Genomic DNA, 14,829 nt, shown 5'->3' with positions numbered 1-14,829 from the left:
ATTTCTTACATCCACATTTCACTTTATAATAAATGATATCTGAATTGTAGGGCTGGTCTATTGCTATTACTCTGGCTAATCCAAGCTTCTCTGGAAGTCGAGACAAACCACGGGTACATTTAAGAGAGTCATAGATTCCATGGCCAGAAGGGACCACTGTGATCATCGAGTGTGACCTCCTGTATAACACCGGCCATACAACTTCCCCCAAATAATGGCTAGAGCAGATCTTTTAGAATAAACATCCCATCTTGATTTAAACATTGTCAGTGATGGAGAATCCACTATGACCCTTGGTAAGTTGGTCCAATGGTTAATTACTCTCACTGTTAAAAATGTACACCTTCTTTCCAGTGTGAAATTGTCTAGCTTCAGTTTCCAACCATTGGCGTGTGTTATACCTTTCGCTGATAGATTGAAGAGACCATTAAGTTTTTGCTCCCCATAAAGGGAGGGATAGCTCAGTGGTTTGAGCATTGGCCTGCTAAACCCAGGGTTGTGAGTTCAATCCTTGAGAGGGACACTTGGGAATCTGGGGCAAAATCAGTATTTGGTCCTGCTAGTGAAGGCAGGGGGCTGGACTTGATGACCTTTCAAGGTCCCTTCCAGTTCTAGGAGATAGGATATCTCCATTAATTTAAAGGCATTTATAGACTGTGTTCAAGTCCTTCCTTAATCTTCTCTTTGTTAAGCTAAATTCACTGAGCTCTCATTTTATCACTATCAGGCATGTTTTCTAATCTTTACTCATTCTTGTGGCTCTTCTCTGAACCCTCTCCAACTCATCAACATCTTTCTTGAATTATGGACACCAGAACTGGACACAGCTTTCCAGCAGAGGTCACACCAGTGCCAAGTACAGAGGTAAAATAACCTCTCTGCTCCTCTCAAGAGTCCCCTGTTTTATACATGTAAAGATCGAATTAACCCTTTTGGCCACAGTGTCGCACTTAGAGCTCACGTTCAGCTGATCATTCACCACGACCCCCATCTCTTTTTCAGAGTCCCTGCTTCGCAAGATAGAGTCCCTAATCCTGTAAGTATGGCCTGCATTCCTGGTTCCTAGATGTATACATTTACATTTAGTCATATTTAAATACAGGTTGTTTGCTTGTGCCCAGCTTACCAGGAGATGCTGGTTTCTCTGTACCAGTGATCTGTCCTGTTCATTGTTTGACATTCCCCCAATGTTTGTGTCTTAACTTTATCAGTGATGATTTTATGTTTTCTTCCAAGTCATAAATAAAAATCTTAAATAGCGTAGGGCCAAGAACTGATCCCTGCAGAACCCCTGCAGAACCCCATCTGTTTGAGGATTCCCCCTTTACAGTTACATTTTGAGACCTATCAGCCAACTTTTAATCCACTTAACATCAGCACTTTTACCTTTGTCAACCAAATTTATAATCTCATCAAAAAAGATATTGAGTTAGACAGGATCTATTTCCCATAAACTCATGTTAATGGACATTAATTACACTACCCTCCTTTAATTCTTTATTAATCGAGTCCTGTATCAGTAGCGGTAGTATCTTGCCTGGGATTGTAGTCAGACTGGCAGGCTGTCATATTCTGGGGTGCAGGCCAGACCAGTGAGGGGTTGTGTCCCTGCCTGCCCTGGAACCCTGGGGTGTCTCACAATGCTTTGCTGTTGTAGTTCCCAACCTGAGCCACTCACAAACATCCTGCCAGCAGCAGGTCACCCCCTGAGCGTGGGTGTATAGCTGCAGCCCTGGCCCAGCCGCTCTGACCCCAGGAGCCTGTCAGCAACTCTCCAGTCACACTCTGGCTTCCACCAGCCTGGGTTACTACCTGCAGGGTGACCCCAACACACTCCCAGTCCCAAATTTCCCCCCAAACATGGGTTCTGCACTGTCCCACCTTCTTCTGGGCAGTTCAGATATCAGAGGTCTGCTGCCCCTGTAAGGGGTCAATATGCAAACAGTTCAGCTGAAACTCAACACTGGATTAGTATTGATAAAGGAATAAAACAAGTGTTTTTAACTATAAAGAGAGAGATTTTAAGTGAGTACAGGTATATGGTATTAAAGTCAGAAATGGTTACAAGAGACATAAATATAAAACGCTTTCTAGTAGCTAAAACTTAACAAGCTAGACTGGGATCAAGTGAAAATTCTTATCACATGTTCCCAGCAACTTGGCTGACCCAATTCTCAGGGCAGGATCCCTCCAAAGTCAAAGGGCTGGTTCCTTTGTCGTTTTAGGTGAGAGAGAGAGATAGGGAGAGACTGGGAAAGATGCCTTGGGGTATTTCGCCCCTCACTTTGAAGTGGATTCTTCTGAGGATTATCCCTCAAAGCAAATTTTATTCAGATACTAAAGAAGGTGACATAGAACCTGGTGGCGAAAGTGACTCCATGCTCTTCCTTCTCCTGTGTTCATGATGCAATGAATATTTGCTTTTTCTCCTGCCATTTTCCTCTCTTGCTGTCTCAGGGACCCAGTTTACAACTTATATGCAAATTGAAGTAAACTGACATTCCTCTAGGATGTTTAGGATAGATCTGGTTAACTTTTGCCTAGTCGGGGCTGTGTGGATTTGAACATGTGCTAACAACATGATTGAGGGGAAATTCATAACTTTACATATAATGTTGCTGCAGCCATTACACCATGATATTATTGACCTGTGAGTTATTAGTTTTCAAATGAGAACTCACAAACCATATTTTCTATAAAAATTATTACAATAGTGTTTTCAGTAAGATAGGGCTATCTCTGTCAGCAATCATCCCATTTATCCTTTTTAAAAAATATTTGTACACCATTCGCTTTCTTCCAGTCTTCTGGAATTTCCCCAGCATTCCAAGACTTATTAAAAGTGAACATTAATGGCCCCGGCAGCGCCTCAGCCAGCTCTTTTAAAACTCTTGGATACAAGTTATCTGGACCTACTGATTTTAAAAAAATGTCTAATTTTATTAGCTTCTGTTTAACATCCTGCAGTGATACTAGTGGAATGAAATCAGTGTCATCGTGTGGCAGGACTGCATCATCTGTTTCTTTTCCCAAATTCAGAACAGAAATATTTTTGGAACACTTCTCCCTTTTGTGCATTATTATTGATTATTCTACTATTTCCATCTACTAATGGACCAATGGATTCTTTTTGTTCCTAATACACTTAAAAACTCCATATTGTCCTTAACTCTGCAGAACATTGATTTCTCTTTGTCTCTCTGAATGGCCATTGTGGGTCAGACCAATGGTCCATCTAGCTCAATATCCTGTCTTCTGACAGTGGCTAGTGCCAGATGTTTCAGAGGGAATGAGCAGAACAGGGAAATTATCAAGTGATCTATCCCTTGTCATCCGGTCTCATCTTCTGGAAGTCAGAGGTTTAGAGACCCCCAGAGCATGGGATTGCATCCCTAACCATGTGGCTAATAGCCATTGATGGCCCTGTCCTCTATGAACGTATCTAACTTTTTTGAACCTAATCAATTTTCCCTTATCAAGTTTCTACTGTTTCTAGCTTCTGATTTATATCCATTACTATCAACTTCCCCTTTCTTTCCATTGTTATATCTTCTTTTTATAGCTTCCTTCACTTCCCCTCTAAACCCGGTTGTTGTTTTTTTAACCAATTCAGCCTTCTTCCTTGATTATGTTTTTTTTGGGCATCTAGTAAAGTGTTCTTAAACTATTCCCAATTATCATTCTCATTTTTCTGATTAAATTCTTCCTCCCAGATTATTTGGCTTGTAATTGTTTTCGGCTTTGTGAAATTAGCAATTTTAAAGCACAGAGTATATGTATGGATCACTGGTCTGGACTTTACTCTGTTTGCACATTATAAATGGGATCAAGTCATGATCACTTGTACCTAAGTTACCATTAATTTTTAGCTCGGTAATCAGTTCCTCCTAATCTGTCCAGGTGAGATCTAATACAGTATTCCCCTGTGTTGGCGGCAACATTTTGAGTTAGGAAATTGTCATCTACGATGTTCATAAATTCCAAGGATGTTTTAGTACTGGCTGCATGAGACCCTCCAGCATTTGTCTCTCAAACATGAAGTCCCCCACAATCATGAAGCTTTTTTCCTACATATTGTAGATAGGTGCGTGAGGAGCCAGTCATCCTGTTCCCGCGTGTGATTTGCTGCACTATGGCAGACACCAGTCATCTTGGGCTTTATCTGTTAGGACATGTAACCAGACGCATTCGAGATCATTTTCTTCTAAGTTATCTGTGACCTGGAAACAGGTAATACCATGTTTGACATAGAGTGCCACTGCCTGTGCCCTTTTGCCAACTCACTCCTTCCTAAATAGGTTAGAACCATTGATTTTAACATTCCCATCATGGGAATCATCGTACCAGGTTTCAGTAATACCAATTAGCTCACATTTATGTTCCTCATTGAGTGATTCTAATTCCTCTTGTTTGTTAACCAGGATCCTAGCATTGGTGTAGGAGCAATTCAAGAATTTCTTCTCTTTATATCCTTTGGTTCCTTGATTCATTTTCTTCTCGACATCTTGATTTTTGTGCTGAATGCTTCATATCTTCCTTTTTCTTACCCTCCCTTTTGTATTAGTTTAGCAAGCTCCTGACTACTCTAGCCAGCCTGTCTCCAAGAAAATTGGTTCCCCCTTCTATAGAGGTGCAGGACTTCCAAACTATACAGCCCCCGTCTCCTCACAGAAGGTGGACCCATGTTCCACAAAACCAAAACCCTCCTCCCCTTTGAGAAAGCTGTAGTCACTGCACATCTGTAATCAAGGCAAATGCTTGCAAATACCTGCTGATGCGCTAGGCTGAAAATGCCATGGTTACAAGGTGGGTAGCCCTTTGTGGGGAATTAGATTCAGCCCCGTCTGTGCCTTGTTGCCTGGCCCCAGGTGACGGGTTTGGGCCTGGGCCAGTGGTTGGGTCACATGATCAGGATCACATGATAGTAGCCTCTGGAGGTGGCTTCCTATAAGAGGGAGGCTGCCTCCTCAAAGAGAAGGAGACTAGTGACTAGGAAGACAGGATGGGGTGCTGGTGTTGGTCTGTCCAGAGAGGCCAAGAGTCTGGGATGGGCCTGGCAGAATTCTCCTGTTCAGAGACATCAGAGGCAGCTGGAGTCCTGAGAAAAGGGCATATGTCGTGGGGGAAGACACAGGGTCAGAGAGCACCAGGAAAGGGTCTTGTGATGGGGTGTTCACCACCCGCTGCCCCAGCTGTGAAAAGGTTAATGTAGATAGAGAAGGGAGCTAATTCACCTGACTGGAGCTAGCTGAGAGGAGCAGCTAAGCAATCCCCTGACTCAGGGATGGAGCCCAGCTCGGCTGAATGGGAGGCAGAGGGGCTGCTGGGGAAAGTCTGCAGGCACTATCTGAGGGTATGTCTTCACTCGCTGTGTAGTCGCGGTGCCAGAGCTCTCCCAGCACTGTAAAAAGCCCCACCCCTACGAGGGGAGCGGCTCCCGGCGCTGGTGCACGGTCTCCACTGCCACTTTATAGCGCTGCAACTTGCAGTGCTCGGGGGGGGGAGGGCGAGTTTCACACCCCCCAGTGAGACAGTTGCTGCGCTGTAAAGTGGCAGTGTAGACAAGCTCGAACATCTTGTTTCCTTGTTCCTCCTATTCTGCTGGGGAGTTTCCTCTGCTCCAGCCCCCCTCCCTGCAGACAACTTGGGGGAAAACCACAAAAACAACGAGGAGTCTGGTGGCACCTTAAAGACTAACAGCTGTATTTGGGCATAAGCTTTCGTGGGTAAAAAACTCACTTCAGATGCAAGCTGAAGCTTATGCCCAAATAAATCTGTTAGTCTTTAAGGTGCCACCGAACGCCTTGCTGTTTTTTGGGGGGAGGGAAACCAGTTTCCTTTAGTGTGCTCAATCTCTTTATCATATTCAATGGTCTACCAGGGCAGAGACATTCCCTGTTAACTACTCTTCATGCTGTCCCAGAGCTCCTTGTTGTCCCAGCAGGCAGTGTGCAGCATGACGTGGTTCCTGTCAGCCAACGGCTGATCACACTGCGCATTAGTTCTACTTACAGTTCATGAAATCAATCAGCATTCAGAAGTTGTGCACAGACAGATCCCCCCAAAATGGGCTACATTGTCCTGGCTGCATTCTAGTGTGGGGCTGCATTACACCCCCTCGTTCCCCCGTAGTGCCGGCCACGTGTGGTTTCCTTCTTCACTTTTTTGGGCCTCGATTACTGTGTGGTGTGGCTCTTGGCTGAGAGTGCTGGCTACGGGTCAGTCCAGAGGTGGCTGCATTTCGCCGATGGATCAAATCATTTCTGTAGGTCGGTAAAGTACTTTGGCCATGCTCCGTACACGTACGTGATAGGGTCAGCTTTGTTGCTGGGTTCTGGCCTCCCGGCCCCACTCCTGGCCATAAAGGAGTTTGAAGCTGACCCTAGCTCTCCAGGAGGCATAAAGTTACCATATCTAGCTCCAAGACAGTCCCTCCGCTGCACCCCAACCAGCACAGGGGGCATATTGGGAGTAGGGAGGGGGAGTAGCCAGAGTGCATTGTGCTCTGCCTAAGCCCAGCTGGTGGACAGCCCCTTGGCGAATCATTGCTAGCTAATGCAGGTTAGAGCAGCCTCTGGGCTGCTTTGAACTGCCCTGGGGCTTCAGCTGGGAAAGAGGATCAGGAAGCCATGTCCTGCCTCTCTCCATATTGCACCAACGAATTTGGCAGATCATCTGTACAGCTGCCAAACATTTTGGCTTCTAAATGGGCCACAACCTCCCTTCCAATACCATATGTCTTGTAAGTCCCACCCCACAATTCAGTCCTAGTCCTAGTGCTGCAAACCCTTTCTCACATGAGCAGCCCCACTGAAGCCAGGGGGTTACTCAGGTGGGTAATGGTCTGCAGGCTTTGTCTCCTATATCTGATTTATTTTATTCTTGTTTATTTACAGTGCCTAGCCCTCTGGGCTCCTCGTTGTGCCTGCACCATAGTAATACGTAATATTAGTAACACGCTCTTTATCACACTGAGCACACTGTACAGATCGCTATCGGTCTGTAAGCCAGCGTTGCATACGCTCGAACTTTTTTTTATCTCATCCGCATTTTCATACAATGCTCTAATTGTTTGCCTGCTGAAAACATGATTTCATTAATTTAATCTTGTGCTGCAGAACATTGTACGAGATCCTAGAGAAACTCCATACTGTGCATTCATTTCTTTCTCCATAATTGTATTTATATTTCAACAAATAGACTTGAAGTACATTATTATTCTAAAATGAGTGCTAATGGGTTTCAGCACTCTCATATAGCTAATCGTGCATTTATTTCACAGCTTTGATGGCTCACAAAGATTTCCATTTCTTCATTTACATGAAACAACTGTGAAGGGCAAATTAAATGCTTACTTATTTCATCTACATATTTTTTCCCCTGAAAATTCTGTACAAACATCCGCAGTTTGAGTACAACATATAATTCTTTTGAACGATGTGGGCCATGTTAAATTGGTTGAAATGATAGTTCCATGAATGAAAATATATGAATTTGAATCTTTTTATTACAATATATTAAAAAGCAACTTCTTCATGTCAAAACAATAAGACAATTTTTCGTTGCATTATCCCAATGTCAAGATAAGAACATAACATAAGAACGGCCATACTGGGTCAGACCAAAGGTCCATCTAGCCCAGTATCCTGTCTTCTGCCAGTGGCCAATGCCAGGTGCCCCAGAGGCAGAACAGGTAACCATCAAGTGATCCATCCCCTGTCGCCCATTCCCAGCTTCTGGCAAACAGAGGTAGGGACACCATTCCTGCCCATCCTGGCTAATAGCCATTGATGGACCTATCCTCCATGAATTTATCTAGTTCTTTTTTGAACCCTATTATGGTCTTGGCCTTCACAACATCCTCTGGCAAAGAGTTCCACAGACTGACTGTGAAAATACTTCCTTTTATTTGTTTCAAACCTGCTGCCTATTAATTTCATTTTGTGACCCCTAGTTCTTGTGTTATGAGAAGGAGAAAGATATGTTGCATTGATATTAATCTCAAAAGTCTAGAGTTAAGAGTTAAATGTGTTTATAAACTTTCACTTTTTGACATTAAACAATGAGAGATAGGCTCAGGGTTATTTTCAAGGCCTCTGTTTGATTTACTCGGTTACATGGCAAGCACAAATGCATTCATTCAAATTAAACGTTTATTGATTAAACACAAGAAATTAAAAACGGCGTGTATATTGAAACTGTGGTTGAGTGATTCTGCATAACAGACTTGGACATTCAAGATTTTGATTTTCTCCTTTCAGAGGCAAAATATCAGTCTCTCATTTTCAGAATAACTTTTCTTTGCAAAGGAGAAGTTTAATTTTACTCTCAGTCCAGCTATGTGAAGGGCATTTACTTACCCTGTTCTATAACAAACAGGCAAAGGTGGAGGAGAGACAGGCTAGAGAAGATGGGTGCAACATAGCTTTTGTTGATGTTCTGAATGGATGCTTCGGCTGGCAAGTCAGCCACAACACCTGCTGCTTGGACCCTGGTTTACAGTCTGGTCAGGGAGGTCTCTGATTGGATCTTTTCTTCTTAGACAAGGCAGAGTTGGATGAATACAGCATAGCTGACTTCAGGATTTGATGAACAGGCGAGAGAGAGAGAAGATGGGGGGAAAGGGGTGGTGGAAAAAACCACAACCAGGGAAGGGAAGACAATACAGGAACTTTCATGACTCTTCAGAGCTGGCAATTAGAGTAAGGACTAGAACCCAGAGGTGCAGAGCCCAGGATGGCTGATATTCCCACAGTGCCACCCGGAGGCCATGCCAAGGCACAGCAAGGGAGCACTATGGAGAGTAGGTACCACAGGATGTGTCACCCAAAGTGACGGTACCCTGTGGCCTTCTGATTGGCCAAGCACCCAGTTTAACAGGGGTTGCCCCAGAAAGTTGTCTGGGCAACCACACAGACTTCAGCCTGCTGCTGCCCCAGACCCTGCTTGATCTCCAGTTTCTGACTCCAGCCTGACGCTGGCACCGATTCCTGTCTCTTGATTCTAGCCTGGTATTGACTCTGATCTCTGGTCTTTGATGCCGGCCTACGTACTGCATAAATACAGAAGTAAGACAATCCCTACAGTGAAGGGGTAGCAATCAAAAGGATCCCTATCATGTGCTGGTGAGCAGAAGTGATTGGGGCCGTATTCTCAGCTGGGGTCACTCCATTGACTTCATTGTCATGCATGCATCGGCTCCAATGGAACAACACCATTTTACACTCGCTGAGAGGACCTGCCTCCAGATCTGTAATCTGGACCATCCTTCTTGCTGTCCCCTTTATGGGACCTTTGGGAATGGTCCCGACCATTGGCACTGCTAGAAAATATATATTAAAAACTTGCTGGTATTTCTACTAGGAATTATGACCCTAACTGCTTTAGAGAGCTATTCCCCTATGGTCGACCCCCATTCCTCCAGGTTTACAGACACAGCAGAAACCAGGGATACCATTCTGATGCATGTGAGTCAAACTGGGAATGTATCAGGGGGTAGCCGTGTTAGTCTGTATCCACAAAAACAACAAGGAGTCCAGTGGCACCTTAAAGACTAACAGATTTATTTGGGCATAAGCTTTCATGGGTAAAAACCTCACTTCTTCAGATGCATGGAGTGAAAATTACAGATGCAGGCATTATATACTGACACATGGAGAGCAGCGAGTTACCTCGCAAGTCGAGAACCAGTGTTGACAGGACCGATTCAATCAGGGTGGATGTAGTCCACTCCCAATAATAGATGAGGAGGTGTCAATTCCAGGAGAGGCAAAGCTGCTTCTGTAATGAGCCAGCCACTCCCAGTCCCTAGTCAAGCCCAATTTAATGGTGTTAAATTTGCAAATGAATTTTAGTTCTGCTGTTTCTCTTTGAAGTCTGTTTCTGAAGTTTTTTTGGGAATGCTCCTTATAAGCATACCAATTATTGGTCGATGGGATGGGAGTCAGCCAGCTAGGGAAATAGTGTAGAGGGGTAGCCATCATAGTGTGAGGGTGACATGGGCTAGATGTGGAGGGTGTGGGAGACTCCATTGCTTGTCTGGGGATCTAGCCAGTGTTCTATCCCCTTGTGGTGCCCTGGGTTATCTCCTCTCCCTGCGCTGGACTCTAGCACTAGGAGAATTAACAGAGCCAGTCAATGGGCTGGGTTTGAGGGGGTGTTCCTTGACACACCTGCAGATGGGGTGTGGCTCTGCCCCACGGGGAAGGCCCCTAACCCCGAGACGAAGCTCCAGTGTGTCTGTTCTTTCCTCCCTGAGGCAGGAAGGAAGCTGTTTGGTGCCAGACACAACAGCAGGAGGGGAGCTGCCTCTGTATCCTCTTCCAGTAATTAATAGACTTGGTTCTCTTCTTTCAGAGATCTTGCTTGTGGTATCTGTGGGCCTCGCTTGTGCTAACCCATCCACTTTCTCCACATCACTCATGATTTTATAGACCTCTATCATATCCCCCCTTAGTCTCCTCTTTTCCAAGCTGAAGAGTCCTAGCCTCTTTAATCTCTCCTCATATGGGACCCGTTCCAAACCCCTAATCATTTTAGTTGCCCTTTTCTGAACCTTTTCTAGTGCCAGTATATCTTTTATTAGATGAGGAGACCACATCTGTACGCAGTATTCGAGATGTGGGCGTACCATCAATTTATATAAGGGCAATAATATATTCTCAGTCTTATTCTCTATCCCCTTTTTAATGATTCCTAACATCCTGTTTGCTTTTTTGACCGCCTCTGCACACTGCACGGACATCTTCAGAGAACTATCCACGATGACTCCAAGATCTTTTTCCTGATTAGTTGTAGCTAAATTAGTCCCCATCATATTGAATGTATAGTTGGGGTTATTTTTTCCAATGTGCATTACTTTACATTTATCCACATTAAATTTCATTTGCCATTTTGTTGCCCAATCACTTAGTTTTGTGAGATCTTTTTGAAGTTCGTCACAGTCTGCTTTGGTCTTAACTATCTTGAGCAGTTTAGTATCACCTGCAAACTTTGCCACCTCACTGTTTACCCCTTTCTCCAGATCATTTATGAATAAGTTGAATAGGATTGGTCCGAGGACTGACCCTTGGGGAACACCACTAGTTGCTGCGGCGTTCGAACAAACTGGGCATATAAACATGGGGATGGTGCCGAGAATCTCTGGGAAGGAGCCTGAGACACACGCTAGGATGATGCAAATGTGACAGGAAGCTGACTTGAGCCTATGTTCTACCCAGGCCTTTTCAGCCAAGAGAACCCTTGAAACGTTTTGGCCTAGATTCTCCCAAGCTGGCATAGATTGCCATGGGAGGATGATCTCGGTGTAGGGGCACAGAGCGGCTCCCACACAGACTTCCTTTCTGTGGCTGCTGTGTATGCTTAAAGTAGGCCTCAAATCTTTCTTGTTTCATGCTTTCAAATCTCCTGCAGTCACCTCTGGATAGCAGCAGGTGTGGTGAACTGAACCATTATGTGTGGCTTGGTGGCAGTGCTTTAAAAAGACTAATCTCACTAGATACACAGCAGCAAATCTGTGGCACTGATCCCAATAAATGGGGGTAGGGTTGTGCTCTAGTGAATTAAAATTCTACAAGATGAATAGTGCAATGTCAGGAGGAAATGAGCCCTGCTCTTCCACCTTCTCCATTAGCAGCTATGGATGGAAACCAACTTGAGAGCATTGCTTACAATCTCCTGCCAGGACAGAATCAAGTTACTTCCTCTCTCAAGGATCATCTGTTAAACTGATACCTTGCTGGATCTCGGCCATGAGGCTAAACATACACTATGTAGTAGGTGATACAGGGGAAGGGATAGCTCAGTGGTTTGTGCATTGGCCTACTAAACCTGGGGTTGTGAGCTCAATCCTTGAGGGGGCCATTTATGAATCTGTCTGGGGATTGGTCCTGCTTTGAGCAAGCAGTTGGACTAGATGACCTCCTGAGGTCTCTTCCAACCCTGTTATTTAATCCACACTAGACTTTAAACAGGGGTGGAGGTGGTAGGGGGGTAGCAATTTTCTCCCTGGCTGCACAATTCCCCTGGAGACTATTTATCACCTTTCTGTGGCTGGTGAGGAGTACGGCCAGGGCTCCTTTCGCAGCAACGTGACCCTGGGCTGCTGTAACAGATGCTTGGACGGACCGTTGCACATCTGGCCCAGGAGCAGGGTAGGGTAAAGGTGGCTGTATGTCCCCTTCCTCTACTGCCCGGAGCTGTGTGCTCCTTCCCCACACCAAGACTCAGCATCTTTATCTAAATCAAGAATTGAGCAGGCTGCCAAACAGCCTTAAAAACACTGGCTGAGATATGTCTGGGTGTGCAAAAATCCAAGTTAGCACATGAAAATGAGAGTTTGTGTGCACTAATTTGGATGTGACATGTAGGAAGCGTTTGGTTTGGTTTTCTTACGAGCACAGACAGATTCTCCCACAGATGTACTAGGCACCTTTGCAGACACCTGCTGAAAGTTTAGTTCCAAGTACAGCAAAATGGAGTGATTTATTTAGTCACAAGCCTGAGACGGCGTAATACAACGGGTCCAGTTCTGTGCCCTCGTGCAAGCCCGAGAAAATCACCTGTGGCTTTATCAGTGCAAATGTTAACATTGGCATTTGCAGAGGTGTTTGTGTTTGGACTTTAAAGTGGGCGCACATGTGTTCACCCCTGCGTTCTGCAGGGATACGTATGTACTACACACCCGCAACTGCCTGTGGGGAGTTCTAGCTGAAAATAGACGCACCCTTTGGAGTATATAAAAAGAAATACTAAAAAGAATGGAATATGAAGACCAGTGTGTTAACACAAAGCATATTCCCTAGTTTATTCCAAGCTCTCATGCATGTGGAGGTACTGTGCAGAATGTTAATGTCAGCAGGAGAAGTCCTGTATCAAAATAACAAGGTTCCTACATTTGGTATTGTAATGGGAGCAGACCACATTTCCCACCAAGTTCAGACCAGGATCATAATAGTTCTCCCTTTCTTGTTCTAAATTGGCTTCAAGTCACTCCTTTAATTATCCATATGAAGCACGGTCATAGCAGGTGGTAGGGGTGTGACATCCTGGGAGATGAAAGCAATAAGCCGTTCTCCGCACAACCTCTCATTACAGAAGCCAACGTCCGAGCTGGATACTTTGTAACTCTGCCCAATTAATTTTGTGCTCAGTGGCTTTTTCTGAATGCGATGTCTTCAAAGATCTGCTAAGAAATTCATTCACTTTACAATATGTTCGGACTTCCTCCATCCAACATAGCACATTTCCCTAGCGCTAAAAATAAAGAAACACACAACCCACCCACACGTGGCCAGCTTTTCTGTAAAAGTCTGCATGGAGACCCAGGCTCCACTAGCAATCTGCAATATGCGATACAGAATGTTTCACATGATTAATACATAATTTGAAATGTTTCACATTCTCAAACGGGTTCACAGCAGGTAATAAATTATGTCACGAGCGCGCAGTTGACAGTTGGCACTATTGCACATTTAATCTGTGAATAAGAAATGCCAGTTTTTAGCTGTAACAGGAATGTAACATTTTGACATTGCCTTGCCCATTGAGTTCTCTCCAATTTCCTTTTTGTGCGTTATGCCTGTAAGCTACAAAACAAATAACGATGGAGCCTGTACTTACAGCATATGTATTTCAGTGTCTGGGAAAACCTTTATCACCCTTGAATGTTCTGTCGTGTTAGCTGCTGTAACGTGTGATTATAGACTAATTCTATTTTCCTGCGGTAAATGCCATGTATCTTACAAGTAGTCAGTGCTTCCCATTTCCCTGTGTCTCACCATCATTAGCCATCTCGTCAGTTCAGCCTAGCGAGACAAGGGTATATAACTCTCATGACTTCCAGCTGGGACTTGCAAAGGAGCACTAGAGTGTCGGGCTCTCACACCCCATTAAGAGCCAAGGGGATATGGGCACCTATCTCCCTTATACTCGTTTGAAAATCTCAGTCTGTGTGCGTGTGTACATGTGTGCGTACATGTGTGTGTGTATATTATATGGAGCATCCTCGAGATGCAGTGTTGCTTGGACAGATAATTGATTCTGGGCCAAATTGCCCTGAACCTTATGCCCCATTAGTATGGGATACAGCATGGAGAAAGCGTCCTCCCCTGGGTTGCTATTCTCCCTTTCAGGTGGGGGTGAGGGGAGGCAGGGAATGGGTGGAGTCTTAACTTTGATTTAAAACCGTAAATCATGCAAACAGGATGTTAGGAATCATTAAAAAGGGGATAGAGAATAAGACTGAGAATATATTATTGCCCTTATATAAATCAATGGTACGCCCACATCTCGAATACTGCGTACAGATGTGATTTCCTCATCTCAAAAAAGATATACTGGCACTAGAAAAGGTTCAGAAAAGGGCAACTAAAATGATTAGGGGTTTGGAATGGGTCCCATATGAGTAGAGATTAAAGAGGCTAGGACTCTTCAGCTTGGAAAAGAGGAGACTAAGGGGGGATATGATAGAGGTCTATAAAATCATGAGTGATGTGGAGAAAGTGGATAAGGAAAAGTTATTTACTTATTCCCATAATACAAGAACTAGGGGTCATCAACTGAAATTAATAGGCAGCAGGTTTAAAACAAATACAAGGAAGTTCTTCTTCACGCAGCGCACAGTCAACTTGTGGAACTCCTTACCTGAGGAGGTTGTGAAGGCTAGGACTATAACAGCGTTTAAAAGAGAACTGGATAAATTCATGGTGGTTAAGTCCATTAATGGCTATTAGCCAGGGCAGGTAAGGAATGGTGTCCCTAGCCTCTGTCAGAGGGTGGAGATGGATGGCAGGAGAGAGATCACTTGATCATTGCCTGTTAGGTTCACTC

The sequence above is a fragment of the Chrysemys picta genome, chromosome 4 (genome assembly GCF_011386835.1).
Source record: "Chrysemys picta bellii isolate R12L10 chromosome 4, ASM1138683v2, whole genome shotgun sequence".
NCBI lineage: Eukaryota > Metazoa > Chordata > Testudines > Emydidae > Chrysemys > Chrysemys picta.
Note: the sequence above shows the minus strand (reverse complement) of the source record.